The 17,810-nt window shown below is 37.9% G+C and overlaps 1 non-coding gene across 1 annotated transcript; it reads left to right on the top strand.

Annotated features, from left to right (window-relative positions):
• Positions 1 to 13,193: 13,193 nt before the first annotated feature.
• LOC145995412 (U6 spliceosomal RNA) lies at positions 13,194 to 13,300 on the top strand. Its single transcript, XR_014442467.1, has one exon. It is a non-coding gene; the product is annotated as a U6 spliceosomal RNA (small nuclear RNA).
• Positions 13,301 to 17,810: the final 4,510 nt, after the last annotated feature.

Genomic DNA, 17,810 nt, shown 5'->3' with positions numbered 1-17,810 from the left:
TTTCCCCTTCCCCTTAACAATATTGTCTAAAGAATGCCCCCACCAAATATTTCCGGAGGCAAAGATAAATATTTAGTTTTGACTTGAAGTATACTTTATTAAGGATAATATTGAAACACACACAAAGAACGAAGGATAGTGTGTGTCTTTGTGTTTGTGAGTATTGCATGTTTCCTCTTTATATCTCTCTCTTTCAAGATACCATTAACCGATCTACATCAATAACAATACATGCACAATAGAAGTAAAACAAGAATGCAAGACAAATATAAATATGATATCTAATTCATTTATATTGACAGAAAGTAAAAACTAAATTCTCCATGATATACATAATAATCCAATGGAACTATTTTGTAATATTTGACATTTTTAACCAGTTGGTAAGGAATTGATTCGCGACTTTATAAATATCTGAGATATATGTACTTTTGTATGTATATATAATAATACAGGTATATTTTAAATAATTATTGATTTGATTTTTATATGTATTAATAATAATAAAATAAATATGTGTATCATAATAATTCACGTGTATTTCCCCCCAACCAATCTTCCATGATTTCGGTCCCTGTTCGTAACATATTCAGGAATACTGCAAAAGAAGGGTGTATTACCTAATTTAAGTACAATACTATATTTCACCATATTTCGAATATCTAACTAGGGAAGGCACTTTTCTAAGGCAGGTAGATGGGAAACAACACCCACCTCTTGACATGAAAGCATGAGAAAATTTTAGAAAACAATGAAGCTGTGGTTTTCAGAGGAAATCGTAAGAACCTGAAGCTAATTAGGAGTTGAGACAAATACAAATTTTGTCCGTTATGATATGCACACAAGATATTGTCTTCCTTCTTAATATTTCTTAGCCTTTTAAAAATCAGCGTCAAGAATTAAATCATCGTGTATGAAATTTTCATCTCAGGAAACAGACGCCAACTAACTCTGACATTAAAACTCCAGGAGGCTTAGTCTGGTAGCAACACACTCTTTCCGTCCTTCCCTATCCTTGGCACGATAAATTCAATCTTAACAGCCTTGTAGCAAGCAGGTACTGCAATTTTTTCAACCTACTTTCTATTGTTCAATGTGTAGTCACTTTGTCAGAGCTAGTTTTTTTTATGTCGATTATCATTCTAATTTCTGAACAAAAGGATAAGTAGAATGTAACACTCGCTTCACTTAGCAGTCCGCAAGATAGCAATAAAGGGGTCCCGTGTTCGATACCTGTTGGAGGCACATAGTGCTTTGGATTCTAAATGAAATAATACAAATATAATTCATAGGGGCTGGCAGAAGATTTTCCAAGAAGGTCAAAAGTAAAGAAAATCGGGCCGGGCATTGAAAGGAAATATTATAAGTGAGAGAGGAAACAAGAATGGAGAAACGAAGAGAAATAGGAGCAGAAGACAGAGAGAAAGGAAGGAGAAAAATAAAGAAGCAACAGACACACACGGGGAATGAAAACAAGCGAGAGTGATTGATTGAGTTAACATTTTTGGGTGCATCGGCAATAGTGGTCAAGAATGTCTTTTCGTTGCGACATCAAAATGAAATGGAATCGACGACAGGAAGTGATTGATTTCAAGGTATTCAAGACTTAAAATCCTGGTCTTCCTCGGTTAACTCGACGTTTCTCAACAAAATTGCACAACCCTATAAAAACGTTGAGTTTCTTTTCTCGGACGGCGAACGCAAGGGCATGATTTCCACCGTCCGACACCCGTTTTCCTTCTAATTTCACATATGTTGACACACGCGAGCGATCAATCCAGAAATGCAACTACTCACATGAGACACCGCTAGTGCGAGCGAGGTCAGTTCATCCCCTCTGGCACTAATGATTGAAACTTTCTCTGCCCTCCATAAAAAAGGGGTGCTTATTGTTGCGAAATGTAATAAACAAATGGGAGTTTTCCGAAAACGTAGCGGATATCTTGCCGCCTTGAAATTAAGAGGTATCGGGTTCGATTTCCGTGAGAGTACCGTGCTATGGTTCGGATCCCAGTCCCAATTTGCCTATCTATTTGTCGCGTGTGCGGGACTCGGGAATATAGTTCAGTTAATTAGCAATCCAGCAGAACAGCCAAAAAGAAAAAATGTAACTCAAAGAGAGACAGAAATGAGTGCAGTAGACAGGTCAGAACTCCATGTGTTTTCGTATTCTACCACTCATGGATGTCCTCAGGATTTCTTCCACGGAGGGAAAAGCAAAGATATTTTCTTCAGGGGAGGCACATTTTCCCACAAAATAAATACATACCCTTGTCCCCTCAAAAAGCAGTTCATCAGTTTGGAGTTATCATGTTCCTGCAACGCCCTCGCAATAATTAATATAACTATACAAGTATTACTGTGACTGAAAATACATTGCAGTAGAGTCTCGCTTATCCGGCCGACAGAACGTCGGATAAGCGAAAATGTCGGATAATAGGGAGGTGTTAAGAAAATGCCTGTTAAACGTCAAACTGATGTTATAATTTTACACATTACGAACCTAATACAGTAATCATGTTTTACAACAATCAGAAAAAAATAACTGGAAAATGAACTTACAGTTACAGAATTGTCTGAAGTTAAACACAGTACGTACGTACAGTACTTCAAAAGTTCAGTCCTGTAATGATTGAAATAAATTTTTGACCGTAGTCTGCTTTCCTGACGATTGCCGTTTCTACGCTGCCAAGTCTCGCCACCTTTGCAACATCATTATGTCGATTCCTGTAGCTTATTCTTGTTGCTGAACTAAAAATAAACTACGCTCACGCTCGCAACTTGCAGTTCTTGTTGCCGATTGATGATTTTTTTCCGGTGGTCGAAATGTCGGATAAGCGAAGGTCGGATAAACGAGACTCTACTGTATATGTATGAAATATATAACTTATTGTTCACTTTCATTTTCCAGGGTGGGTGTGGCCCAGTGGCGTATTATGAAAATTTGACCTGGTTTACCCCAACAAATCTTATTTATTTTATATTAATTGTATATATGTATTACACAATATTACTATGTACATAATTAGAAAACAGCAATGCAGGCATGCAAATAAAATAAAACCAGAAGTCCGACAACCTAAAATTTTCCGGCAATTTCTTTATGTATGAAAATATTTGGTTTATTGGCGCCCGGCGGTAAACCAGGTTACGTGGGAGAGTACGCCACTGGTGTGGCCCACTTGCCCCTTTACGGAGGTCCATGCTACCACTTAATTCACAGTCCTGATGTAGTCTGATGTCAGATCCTGATGTAAATAGAAAAGGAATCTGAAGTCAAGGTTCTCTTACAGAAAATTCCCGAGAAGGATTTCATGTCGATTCTAAATTTCGAACTCTTCACTGTATCGTTGTATATTTGCATAGTATTACTCACTCCTTCCAGATTTAGAGGTTGCATGAAAATATTAAGGGCAAGATGCAACTAAAGTAATGGTTCAGAAAAAAACGTTGTACTCAAGTATTTGATGATTTTTCTATCCTCCTATCTTTTCCAGATTTTCTCAAACAACTTTCTTTACGGATGGGAAATTCCAACTTCTTTTCTGGACTCTTTGACCTGGCGAGAAGTTAATGACCCCTTGACAATGAGTTTTTTTAATGAAACAAGTTGCAGCTAGGGGTTGTGCATGAAGTAATGTGTAATCGAAACACGTTGCGAGATTGCTTATTATATGCTTTTGCCCAGACGGGAAGTAAATCGGCCCAAGGGGCTTTTGAAGAAGTGGATATACATACATGTTCCATCATTTTTCAAAGACTCAGAAAACAAAATTCAATTAAATCAAACCTTTAATAGTCACAGCTATTCAAAAATTGCATACAACATTCTTAGAAAGCATGCTTGTTTGAATACGAATTTCAGTTGTAGAGTTTTGCAACCTCGAACCAGATTCTTGTAGCATACACTCCAATATACGAAAATACCCGATAATATAGCGTTGGAATCTGAACTAGTCACTGTGTGATATGTACAGATCTCAAGATGTAGAACACCTTTCGAAATTTTTGTCACGAGATATGTTCAAGCTTCATGTAGGCTACTATTTGATAATAATAAATTATGCTATAAATCATTGGGTGACATGTGGTCAGCGCATCGAATTCCACCAACGCTCTTTCTGGCTTTCGATACCAATATCTCTTTTCAATCAGCTCTCCAATTTTCCTCAGGATGCTGGGTCAAAATCAAAATGTTTGGGACTCCACTGGGAATAGAACCCGGGACCATTCGCACGAAGTCGAAAGCGTACCTTTTTGGAGGACAGTGAGAGAAAGAGAGAGAGAGTGCATGTCAAAGGAAAGGAAATTACGCACTTTTTTTAAACATTTTTTATTATTTTCATTATTTTAATGGTATTTTCTAAATTTTTATATCTTGAGGATACATTATGAGGTACCCAGGTACCCCTGACAACCCCCCTCCCATGCGCACACCTATGACTTAGATGGTATGAAATCTGGTATATTGGCAGTATGAATTGTGGTGTGTGTGTTTATAATTGTGTCCCATTTCTCTATTCATGGACCACAAGAACTTTTTACACTGCTTAACACTACTTTAAGACACATTTCTTTTGTCATCTTGGAAGTAGAAGGTTACTGTCAGTCATGAAAAAGCTATCCATTCTCGAACAAGCAGCAACATCTTGCACCCAGCCATGGTTTTCCCTGTCTCTCGCCATCCGTACCTTGTCCTTGCGGTTCTGTCAAATAAGAACGTATAACAAAACGAAGTAGAAATATTAGCTTCCAAACCAGTATGGCAACCTTATGACGCAAGTGCGGACGTCGAGCGGAAACACAACACGACCTTGGCAGCCTGGTGAGGGATCTTGAAATTTCCTCCGATAGGTTCAATTCACTTTCCTTGGGTCAAGAATGCTGGATGCTAACCGAGGATGGTTTACGTCTGAAAGCGCAGAACTTGAGTACCGTGCAAGAAATAACGGCTTCTAATTCTGGCAAATTCCGTAGGAGGAGAGCTCCTTGACATTCCAGGAGAGGTTATATTGTCTGAGGTCAGTAACAGATCCGTGACACTAAATTCGAACCTTGGGTTACGAAACTTTGGGAGCGTGATGAACAAAGTCAACGGAAGTTGTCCGGCTTCAGGAGTTGATTCGCAGCCGCCAAATTGAAGTCATCCGGTGACCCAGAAGAAATCCCTAAACGCTTGTAGAGAAAAGGAAGCTATTCCCGAACCTGCTGGCCTTAAAGGAAGGGTCATTTATATTATCTTCTGTCGATAGTCGATGAACTGATCTCAGTGTTGCCACATGTAAGAAAATTCTATTTTGCAGGGAAATTCGGACCCAATTTTAAGCTAAAAGGGCTTGTTTGATTGGTTGATTTGGTGTATTTTTACTTTTATTTTCATCCACTTTTTGGCTAATCCCGAAGACGAAGATGAGAGATGATATGATGAAATGAATTATGGGACACTCGCAATCAGTGGCGTGCCCAAGGGGGGGGGAGTTGGTGGAGGTTATAACCCCCCCTTTTCCCCAGTATTCCTAAAAAAAGAACGTAAAAGGTAGGAAAAGATAGCAAAATCAGAGCTGACTACCAGAAAAAGTGTACGTAACCCCTCCCTTTAGAAAATCCTGGGCACGGCACTGCTCGCAATGCAAATTGTCTCTTTGCTTTCTCACCGAGGTAGAACGGGGTATAATGTAAAAATGCATTTTTATGATGCACACAATTCACAAGTTAGTACCGCTTCGTAGCACACGAACTGTGTGACCACTTTTTACATACGTAGAACGCACGACACCCAGCCTTCCGTCGACGTAGAGTACAAGTAAAGACATACCGTATCTTACCGATCATCATCTTCACTTTTCTACTAGAACTTTCTTCTTCACCAGTTTTATTTTGCAATTGTTCTATATTTTCGTTCTTGGAAAAGTTTTTTATTCTTTTCCTATTCTTTCATATTCTTACTTTCCTACCTCGTTCTGGCCCGGGTGTTGTTCTTTGGCTATGGTAACTAAAATCAGTAATAACTTATTAATAACTATTTATCATCATAATATAGAGCTAAAACTATTGGGATTTACCTCCTGCAATTCTATTAACACAATTCAGCTTACCTGCAAGCAGATATTCTTGAAAATTATAAAAAATCACAAAAAGGGTGCGAAAAGCACAATCCTCGTAAACGAACGAATCTACAATGGCGACTTCCCATGATGCAACAGAACAAAATAAGGAAAATTGCAGTCTCCAAAGAATGCAGCATCTACCAGAACTTTTACGCAGGGTACCTCGTTCTGCTCCAAATTTCCCTACATGAGGGTCTCCCCCATGCCGTAGTGGCAACGTCGTTGTCTTGTAATCAAGGAGGGCCGGGTTCGATACACGGTGGAGACACATAGTAGTTTGGATCCTACTTTAAACTGTACGTCCAGTTCCGATGAGCTCTTCTGTGCATAATGTGGACTTAAAATAAAACTCATCCAAATAAAGAAAACCAATATATATATATGATCATGAGCCAACAAGAATGCTACTATACAACTGCTTCTGCTACTACCTAGGTATATATGATGTTTTTAAAGATGAGAACAATTTAACAAAATAGTGAAGTTTTTCCACTTGCAAAGTGATATTATACCCTTCGTTCGGGACAACATTGTGCTGTAGTAAATAGTCAATGGACAAACTTGGCAATTTGTCAGATTGATGATTTGAATGAATTAATGTTCTCATCCCATCTGTTACGGGATGAGCACGTTAGCCGACAAGTTAATAAATTATTCGAATTTCGAAACAATTATACCGTATATATAACAAACTATTATCTATCATCAAATATCAAGCAGAGATTAGTTGAAACACTTATCTACGTAGTGTACTCTGGTAGAATAAATAAAACTTTTGTAAGTATTAATTCAAAATTGTGAGAATGCTTGCATGCTGTTCATATTTTAAATCCTAAGTGAGCATATTTTACCTTTCATTAATGATAAGGATAACCTAAATAGGATTACTGCATACATATTGCATTACATAAAAAAATAATAGTAATTGTACCATTCAAAAAAACAATTTTAAATTTATTCTCTCACTCTTTAACACACAGGCATATCAGTCCTCGTTTTCATTTGTGGCTGCAAAAACCTGGAATACCGTACTTTAGAGTATGTCAAATATATCTCAAATATAATATTTTAAAAATGAACTAAATAATTTCTTGTAAGCAGAACACAGATTGTGTTCAAACACTATGACGTAACTTACGGCAAAACTTATGTTAAGATTTTTATTTATATCTTCATTTTTATTTTTTTGCATTTGTCTCTTTTACCATTTTTGTTTAATGATTTTATTTATTTGATCAGTAGTTAGTAAATTTTATATTATATCAATATTGCAACCGCAAATCAGAAATATAAGTTACTGACACGAGGTAGGTCACAGAACAGCTTCAGGTTGAACCCCGCATATGCAAATGAAGGGCCAGGGGGAAAAACGATGAATGTCGATTTTTCGCCCATTTTGAGATCGCAACGCAATCTGATAGTTCAGAAGCTGTACTATAAGAATGAGAACGGCCTTGGTTGGGAAACGATGAGAAGTGCCTGAAAAACGCATTATTATTTTGGCATATATTAACGTTCTTATGGAAAGAAATACTTTGTTTTTCATTTCCTGGCAAATTGTCTCGAATGAACATTCATCGTTTTTCCCCCTGGCCCTTCAAATATAAAATCAAATTCAAAACTTCATTTTTTTATTTGAGAGGTCACACAACCTAACCACTATGCCTAAATTTTCCCCCTAACTTCCAACAATTTTTCTTGAACGAGATGTGTAATAGTCAATAACAAAATAGAATAACTATTCATTTCAGGACATTAATTGTAAGAATTAGAAATTAAAATATAAGGAAAAGAAGGGTTCTAGATAATCACTCATGTAGATCTCTCCACAAGGATATCATAATATTAATAATAATAACAATATGTTGACAATACAAATAATATATCATTATTATTATTTTATAATAATAATTATTATTATTGTATTTATTACTTCTACTATTTAATTTTGTCACCTCACTTCCACGTAGTACATTCCGGTAACTGCTTCTTATAGGCTAACGAGTCTCTGGCGAGTAGATTCACAGCCAGGAGAAGGACTCTGAGGAGTCGTGTTGTCCTGTGTTTGTCCTTGTGTGTGCTGAGTGTCCCTTTGCGGCCTTAGCTTTAGAAATAGGTAAGGGGATTTTATCCTCGGAAACAGTCTAGTTTCAGTTTTTGTTAAATAATGAATGAGTTAATAAAATATTTTTAAAACTTGTTAGAGGTATGGCATCAATTTCGTTTTAGTTAAGGGGCTTATCCCCGTATTGTATGACGGCCAAAAGTAGCCTATGTACTGATATGTCTATAATATAGAAATCAATCAATCAATTTTGCCAGCGGCCTGGCCGCTCTTGCCAAAGTTTATTCCGGCACTCACCCACGTCAGTGATTTATCAACCCCAAACTAACACGTCCGTCAAGCATTTTGTGATACACTCCCTAAAAAATATTCACAAAAGCCTAATGTGGTACTATGTTTGCCTAAACTGTGAAATTAGTGATCAGTTATTCTCTATTTTAGTCTTCCTCCGTGGCCGGGAGGTCTAAGGCTCTGGACTCCGATTGCGGGACGGCATGGGTTCGAGTCCGCCTGGATTCAGTCTCTGGGTTATCAGCCTATTTTATGACAATATTCGACGGTCTCCCCGATGGCGTAGTAGTGGTCGACCTCCGTGTCGGAGTGGTTAGCAGAGCGCGCTACAACGCCAGGGGTTCCGGGTTCGGTACCCGGTTCGGTAAATTCACGATTAGTCAATCTGTGCATAAAATGGACTTGACACAGCCAATTAATGTTGCTACGAATCTTTAAAGAACGACATCTTCTAATCTATTTGTATGCAACCACGCAGAGGCGTAACAACAAATTTTTGTCTGGGGTGGGGGAGCAAGTACCAGGAGGATAATCGTGCCAATATTAATAATAATTGGAATAATAATAATAATAATAATGATAATGGCATTATTATTATTATTATTATTGGCATTTTTCTCTGGAATTTTTTAAACACGTTCAATTTCACAATAACTAATAATGGAAAACAAGCACACAAACTGTATTTTTGAAAGACAAAATGACGAACATACTATTTACTGTGTACTATGTACATATGACATGTGTAATTTTCATGTAGAATCAGAGGCGGCGCCAGAAAATTTTGTCTGGGTGGGCAGGAGCCAAATATTGATAAATTAGATAGAAAATGTACGATTTTCAGAGACACGTATACTCTCTCGCACTATCCTGCATTCCTTTGTATTTCTTTCGCCTTTTCTCTTTGCTGTTGAATGTCTTATTTCTCTTTTTCCACCATTTTTCTCTGAATGTATTACCCCCCTTTCACTCTCTCTCCCTCTCGCGCTTTCACACACATACATGCGCGCGCACGGGTAATTCGCCAAATGTTCTGATTAAATTTCCCTTTATCCACTCCAATCTAGGAAAGAGTAGGAAGTGACTCCTTGTCGTCACCTGTTGTAAAGCCGCTTGGCTATTATTCCTATCTTCCCCGTGTCAATCTTGATATAACCTTCGTTATTTCTCTCATTTGTGTCACTTTCCTTTCATTGTATCTCCCTGCCCACGCCTTTCAACTGCTCACTGTGTACTTCGGTTTGTAAGTGGATATTTTGTCCTATCTCTTTCAATTAAGAAGAAATTTAACATAGACTATATATAACATAGATTAGATTAATTGATTTATTTATTTTGACTTCGGTTTTCTTTAATTTTTGGCTAATCGCAAAGATGAGGATGAATTGTGATAAGATGAAATAGATGAAAGGACAGTCACAAAACAGGTCCACAGAGGATTATACCGGATGTGAGTACAGACGCCAGAGTCTCGTTAGTCTGCAAAATACAGTCCAGAGTGTAACGTGGAAGAAAGGTTGACATTTAGGTAGCAGATTAGAGTATATTGCTTAATTTATTCGACAATTATGAAAAATATGGAACAAATTCTTTACAAATGGAAAACACACTAACAGGCTACAAGAAGTATGCGTGAAACTAGCGCCGTCCCTTGGACAGGAACAAGGCCTAATGCCTCATGGAGTGAAGCAACCTAGCAGCAAAAACATTTGAAATGTAATTTTAGCGTTTTAGATTCGGAAAGCAAGTTACGCCAAAATTAGACATTTACAGTTGCTAAAGTTTCAACTGTCTGCCTTTATTTGCTAGTAATGTGAATGTTTTTATTTATTTGTTTGGTTTTTCTAGATATCCTTCCTGTATGTTTTGTACTCCCACCTAGGGAAAAGTGCACGATAAAAAGTTGCGCAAAAGTCATCATCCTATTTGAACTGACCTTTCTTTTGACATTACAAGTATCAATAAAAGTTTAGCACAAAAAAACCTACTTTGTTTAATTTAAAACCCAAGCTATAGGCTAAGAAAATCAGGTGATGACTTTTGTGACACCTTGTATTATAATACATACTTGTAGTCACAGAAGAGTTAACTCGATCACAAGTTTTATGCTTCAAGTTTTAAATATGAAATATAATTAATTATTAATAATATGTATTATCCCTCGCCATATTTTGCTACGATTCTCGCTATCTTATTCGGTAAACTAATGTAAATCCAAAGTAGGCCCGTAGCCAGGAATTTTTTGTAGGAGGGGAAGTCAATTCTAGAGGGGGCAAATTTTTAATATATTGTCTCGCATTAGCAGATATAGCAGGGTACACAGAGGCACTTGCCCCCTCCCAATAAAAGAGATAAGCAACAGAAAAGGGATGATATCTTGAAACTCCAACGAACAAAAAAAACTTCGAGCAACATCAAATAGCAATATTTCGATAATGACCTTTCCAGATTACCAAAGAATATAAAGTTTAACCTAAATAAGCTAATAGGGACTGTATATACTTGATATTTACAGGTCTATAATGTTAATGGGCGATTAATGTGTACCAACAGGTTTAGGCCTCTCTGCAGAACTGGGAGCCCTTTATAAATCATGCTTCATAATGATTCCCTTTAGTTTCCAGTACGCAAGATTTTTTACGCACAAAGGAATCTAAGGACAATCCAACAACACCATTGTGTTGTTATGCAAGAAAAATCGAATTAATTATATAATAATGGTTGCATATTATCTACACTTGATGAATTGTGTAAAAATTTGTAATACTTTTTTTGTACTTGCTAAAACATTAAAACATGGGTCCCTTAGTCCACCACGGAATCTATTTCCTTCAAAGGGAAGACTCTTACATCACTACAGACAATGTTTACGTACTTGTTACGGTAACCATTTTACAAAATATTGTCCCCACACCCCCTATACGCCTTCATGCCGTGGTGCTAAGCACAGGGGAACACTTTACCTTTTTTGAAATACATGTCTTTGACACCCGACAAACAAATAGGAATCCCTTGATTGATCAATGACTTCTTGGATTACAGTGTCATCATTAATATTTCATATTAAGTTTCATAGAAAGAAATTGTTTTAATAGGGAGCAAATAATTTTACGGGACGCCATGGCATTCTCTTTAACATTTTTTCCCCATATAGATCGTTTGTCTCCCAGGGCCACTCCTGCCGTCCCATAGCTATGGCTCAGAACTTGGACTATAAGAATAGCAGACATTGCGAGCGGAGGGAGCAAGAAAATTTTACAAAATGTATTTTTATTTGTATAAAATTTGAAATCGAGGGGGTGGGGGCAATTTCCCCTCCGTGCCTCTTTCAAGTGCCCTTGCCCGTCTGGAAGAAAAATGCTACGAACACGTGGAAACTAATTCCATCATGAATATTCAATTGTCCTTTTATTCTTAGATTCTCCTAGTCTTGTTCTTCTTTTACTTCAATGGTTGCTTTCCCTTTCGAACTTTCGTCCAAGTTCGGGGAGACAATGTCCCCTGTGGCTGCGGCACTGTTTCTGAATGTCTCATCTTCAATTTCACGTCATCACTCATTGTCACGATTAGGTAGATGTGGCAGAAAAGCAACGCTAAGTAACAACAATCAAATATCCACTCCCTCTCTCTACCACACGAGTCACTATTACTAAAAGGTAGACTTGAGAAGCAAAAATTCAAAGTTCATAGCAACACATCCAAGAGAAACATCCAAACACATTAGGCACCTTTAATACAAGACTACTCAAAATGTCACAACTGTTCTAGATACTGAAAATTGCAAAATCATTTCCCGAAGTCTGAATCTGGAAGGGAATATTTCCTCCCAATCCTGATACGACATTTTACGGAATCCCATACACCCTAATAAATCACAAAATCAATAAGTGTATTTGTTATGTTGCTACAGTAATACAAGATATAAGTGTAAATATTAGTGAGAATTCCAGGTAGGAATGTGTTCTGTATTTTTCACAGGGGGGACAAAGCAGGCTCTCAAGGGGGGGCAGTTTCCCTCCCTGCCCCCCTCTAGCTACGGGCCTGATCCAAAGGCAGCGAAACTTCGTACAGGATGATATTGTAAGCCTTTCTGGTATCGAAATATTCGTAAGAAAAATATGCAAGAAGTCAAGACAAGAATATTTTTAACGAAGCATTCGTATTTTTCTAAATACTTATTAATATTTCTTGGAATATTTTTGGGTGGGCAATCGGGTGAGCAGATGAATTTTTGGGTGGGCGCCTGCCCACCCTCGCCCACCCGTAGCGCCGTCCCTGAGGTAAATGTATCCGAAACAAAAATGTCTGAAGCTCATATGAAATGTTTTAAGTTTATAGGTCTAATTTTTCTCATCCTAAGTTACAGTTATGTAAGAAGTTCTATTTTCGGCCGCTAGGTGTCAGAGGCAGACATTAGAACTCACTTGCACTGCGGAAAGTTCGTGAATTCGCCGCTACGTGTCGCATGAAGCTGGACAAAGATTCAAACGTGAACGATACGAAATTGGTGCAGCTGACATTTTGTATAGTATAACAAATTAATTAATTGGAAATGAGACAACTTTGCACTAACAGAAATATTTTGAATATATTATATATTTATTTGATAGCATATTTCTACAATAGAGTGTTTTTTCTCGCAGATATGTGTAATTGTATTTATAACTCTCGCAGATCATCTCTTCACGTATATGTTGACTATATATACGAAGGCCGTTGAATCTGCCTTTGTACTCGCTTCGGCGGTACATATACTAAAATTGGAACGATACAGAGAAGATTAGCATGGCCCCTGCGCAAGGATGACACGCAAAATCGTGAAGCGTTCCACATTTTTTCCTTACCTGAATGTTGAAACATCAATTAAGAGACAACGCAAAATATGAAAAATGGAATAAGCGGGTGTTGTTTTGCCGTGGGAGATAGGAAGTATACGTATGACTGGTAAGAAGTCGGCACAAGATTTATTCAAGTTCTTTCAAATTAAGGTTTATGTTACGTCAAAGAAAAATAAATGTCTAATGAGTAAAAAGAAAAGTATTTTTTTCGTTTTTTTTCAAGTTTTTCGAAGGTTTCACGCCTACCTGTTTAGTGCCGTGCCTAGTGAAAGGCAGGCCCGTAGCCAGGAATTCTTTGTAGGGGGGGGGGCGAAGTCAATCCTAGAGGGGGCAAAATTTTAATATATTGTGTCGCATTGGCAGATATAGCAGGTTACACACTTGCCCCTCCTCCAAAAGTGATAAGTAACAGAAAAGCGATGATATCTTGAAACTCCAACGAACAAAAAAAAACTTCGAGCAACACCAAAAAGCAATATTTCGATAATGACCTTTCCAGATTGCCAAAGAATATAAAGTTTAACATAAATAGGTTAATATGGACTGTATCTACTTGATATTTACAGGTGGATAATGTTAATAGGGGAAAGTGGGGGAATTGTGCGCACCTAAGCAATTTTCATTATATTTGGAAAGGTATTGCTTGAGAAAATATGAAATTTAGCTTAATACTTTTTCATTCTTTCTCCTTTTGAATGAAATAATTATAATTGAAAGAAAACAGTGTGTACGTGAGTAATGCATCATGTAATGCAAACCTGCATTTGCGCACAATTCCCCAACCTATGGGGTAATGATACGCAAGGGTAGGGCAATGGTGCGCATTAATAAATAGTTCAGCAAATAAAAATGTATGTAGTTATATATCAGATTAACAACATATAAATTGAATGTGTTAAAATTGGTTGCCTTACAATTGTAGAAGGCAATTGAATTGCTGTTTCAATATTTAAAATTGAATGAAAATTAATGGGGAAGACGATGTTATTTTCGATTACAAAAATCACACACGTAATTGTTGGCTGTATCGACACCAGTACACTCTGCATGGCTCCATTCACAGCAAGAAACACATCGATACCATAATTCACCGTCTTTCCCAAAATCACCACAAATTCCGCAACGTTCATTAGTGTCTTGTACAATCAAAGCACTGCCTTGTCCGCTTTCTAAGTCTACGTCATCCAATTCATCGTCATCAAAAACAATTTCTTGATCCTCGGTGTCTGACTCAGACGACTCTGAAAGTTGCCTTTTCCTTATCAGCTTCTTCTTGATGCTTTTCATTCCACACGGACGTTTATGGTGTCGCGTTATTTTGTCCAACTTCTTCTTACTTCCTTCTTGTTTCTTCTTTTGGGCCTCTTCTAACTTGCGTTTAATGGGCGTACTGGTCAAAATTTCTGAATGTTGTTTTGCTCGCCGAGAATTCTTTACAGTTTTGGTATCATTCCCTTTTCCTTGACATAATCCCATTGGGACAAAGGAAAGGAAAGAGTTTGTCCCTGCAGCAGATGTTGAAGGCACATTATTATCAGGATTTGGATGGATGATTTCTTCCACTAAGTCTTCATCTGCACTGTTCGGAATGCCACATGATTTGTTCGAACTTTTAGGAGAGGAAGAATCTTTGTTTTCTTCCACTAAGTCTCTATCTGCACTGTTCGGAATGCCACATGATTTGTTCAAACCTTTAGGAGAGGAAGAATCTTCAGCGATAACAAGTGTAACGTCCTGAACAGGAGCAAAATCATGATCCTGAAACTTGTCGGGATTAAAGGAAAATATTCCTGTAGAGCGGAAACCTGAAACAGCTTTCTCCATTGTTGCAACTTTTATGAAAGCATGATTTAGGAGTTCAGCCAAATCATATTCTGTCACCCTCTCATGGCCAGTTGTAGTTAAATAAAGATCATATTCCCTGTACAATGCATTTTTCAATGGACTGAAAAATGTTACGTCGAGCGGGTGCAACCGGTGTGATGTGTGCGGTGGCAGAGATACCATATGAATGTGGTTATTCCTGCAGAATTCATAACTCTTGATTGAAATATGGCTTGCATGGTTATCTAAAATAAGCAGCACTGGGTCACTTGCTGCGGGTTTTGCAGATTTCTGGAAGTGAACTAGCCACTCGGTGAACAATTCTGCGTTTGTCCAACCATTTTTCGAACACTTGTAAGAACACCCGATAGGACCATTTCTTTGTAATTGAGGTGTCATACGTTTCCGCGGATAAATCGGCATTGGAGGAATATAAGATCCAGCAGCGTTGACAGCAAAAACACCAGTTATTGTGCGCCCTTTTTCTGCTGAAGTAGCAGCACCAATACTCTTCATACCTTTCGCAGCGTAAATCTTCGGGCACTTCTTTGGGACGACCGTTATTCCTGTCTCATCCATGTTGTAGATTTGCCTTGGCTCAAATTTATATTCATCCATAACTTTCTGAAGATTTGAGAAAAATAGCTTCGTTTCTTCTTCATTGAATGCAGTAATTCTATTTAAGCTTGTTCCTTCGGGTTGTCGTAGAGTTACATCGGGATTTCGTTTTAAAAATCCGTACAGCCAGTCTTTACCTGCTAGAGCCTGTTCCATATTGAAAGAATGTACAATTTCGTGATCTTCTGCATATATAAATGCTATGCGTCTTAATTCTTTCGGAGTTAACCCGTAGAATAACTTTGCCAGTGTCAGAACATAGTCCTTCAATTCACTTTCCACTTCAACAGAAAACGTTGATTTTCTTCCAAGCCGGGTTGGAGTAGGCAGATCACGATTTTCTACAAGCTTTTTCCGTAAAGTAGACTCAGGTATGTTGAACCATCTGCCAACTTCCCTTATTTTTCTTCCTTCATTTTTGATAGCGTCCAGAGCGTTTTTCAGATTACCCTGAGAGTAGGAGTTCTTCTCAGTTTTTCTGTTGTAATTTCGTGGCATCTGTGAACAAAATAAAAACCTGGGTATTACTACTTGTTTCACCTTTAATGTCGTTTGGGGAAATTGTGCGCATTCAATTACATATACGGGGGAATCGTGCGCACCCTTTCTCCGAAGCGCACCATTGCCCCACACCAACCTTACAAAAAATTTACTTTCTAGAAAAAAATATAAAAAAGTTAATCTCGTAACAAGTAGACACGTGTATAGACATGATCATGCACTATCGAAACAAGCATAGTTCAAAACACTGGAGTAAATATTTAAGACATACCTCCTTATTATCGTCAACAGCAAAATAACAACAATGGACACAAAAACAAACATCCACTCGCTACACACAACACAATACAACTGGCGCGAAAAGCCCAATGTAGTAGTATTTCCCGAGACGCCCGCTAGGTTATAGCATGAATCGAAAGCTCATTCTCTGGCTCGTACCTTCGGAAACGTGGTGCGCACGATTCCCCGCCGCGCACGATTCCCCCACTTTCCCCTAGACGATTAATATGTACCAACAGCTTTGGGCCTCTCTGCAGAACTGATTAAGGGAGCCCTTTATAAATCATGCTTCATAATGATTCCCTCTAGTTTTCAGTATGAAGATTTTTATTCACAAAAGAATCTAACAAGAATCCAACAACACCATTGTGTTGCGTTATGCAAGAAAAATCAAATTACTTAAATAATAATGGTTACATATTATCTACACTTTGATGAATTGTGTAAAAATTTGTAATACATTTTTATTATTTTTTACTTGCTAAAACATTAAAACATGGGTCCCTTACTCCACCATGGATTCTATTTGCTTCAAATGAAAGACTCTTGCATCATTACAGACAATGTTTGCCTACTGGTTACGTTAATCATTTTGCAAAATATTGTGTTGTTGAAATACATGTGTTTGACACCCTTGACTGATCAATGACTTCTTGGATTACAGTGTCATCATTAATATTTTATATCAAGTTTTATAGAAGGAAATGTTGTATCCTCTTTAATAATAATTCGTTGCGCAACAGCCCATGAAGGGCCTAGGCATACCTACCGACTGCCGATCTCCCTCCCACGCTTTCCTTCGTCACCTCTAAGCGTGGAGATCTTCAACCAGTATTGGAATAGTCGGGGGGTCAGCCCGACGTATCCCCAGCCGTTATAGTAGGTCTTCTCGACCGGATTACGCTCACTCACTCGGAGCTCCCCAATTTATGAAAAAATCTTCCTTAATGGCTATGGTACGAAACCGAACGATATAAGAGGCCTCCTTCACCTTACCCCATTTCCGCGGCACAAGGTCTCTGGGCCGCTTATCGCCATCACTTTTTGAGCAGAAGCGTACAAACCCCAAATATCAGGGTTTTTCTTTATGCTGATACTGATTTCTGCCAGTCACAGAATGGCTTAAGATATATGAATAAAATTAGGAGAGTCCACTTCATAGCAGAATAGTTGACATAAATATTTGTCAAAAAATTAGTTTGTGCCTGAGTACTACAGGCACAATGAATTGTCATTTGCTTCAACCTATATTCATAAGGTGCCTGATAGCACCGACAATTTTCACAG

This window comes from Lepisma saccharinum, chromosome 11 (assembly GCF_977018435.1).
Source record: "Lepisma saccharinum chromosome 11, izLepSacc3.1, whole genome shotgun sequence".
NCBI lineage: Eukaryota > Metazoa > Arthropoda > Insecta > Zygentoma > Lepismatidae > Lepisma > Lepisma saccharinum.
This window is presented reverse-complemented; position numbering and strand designations above follow the sequence as displayed.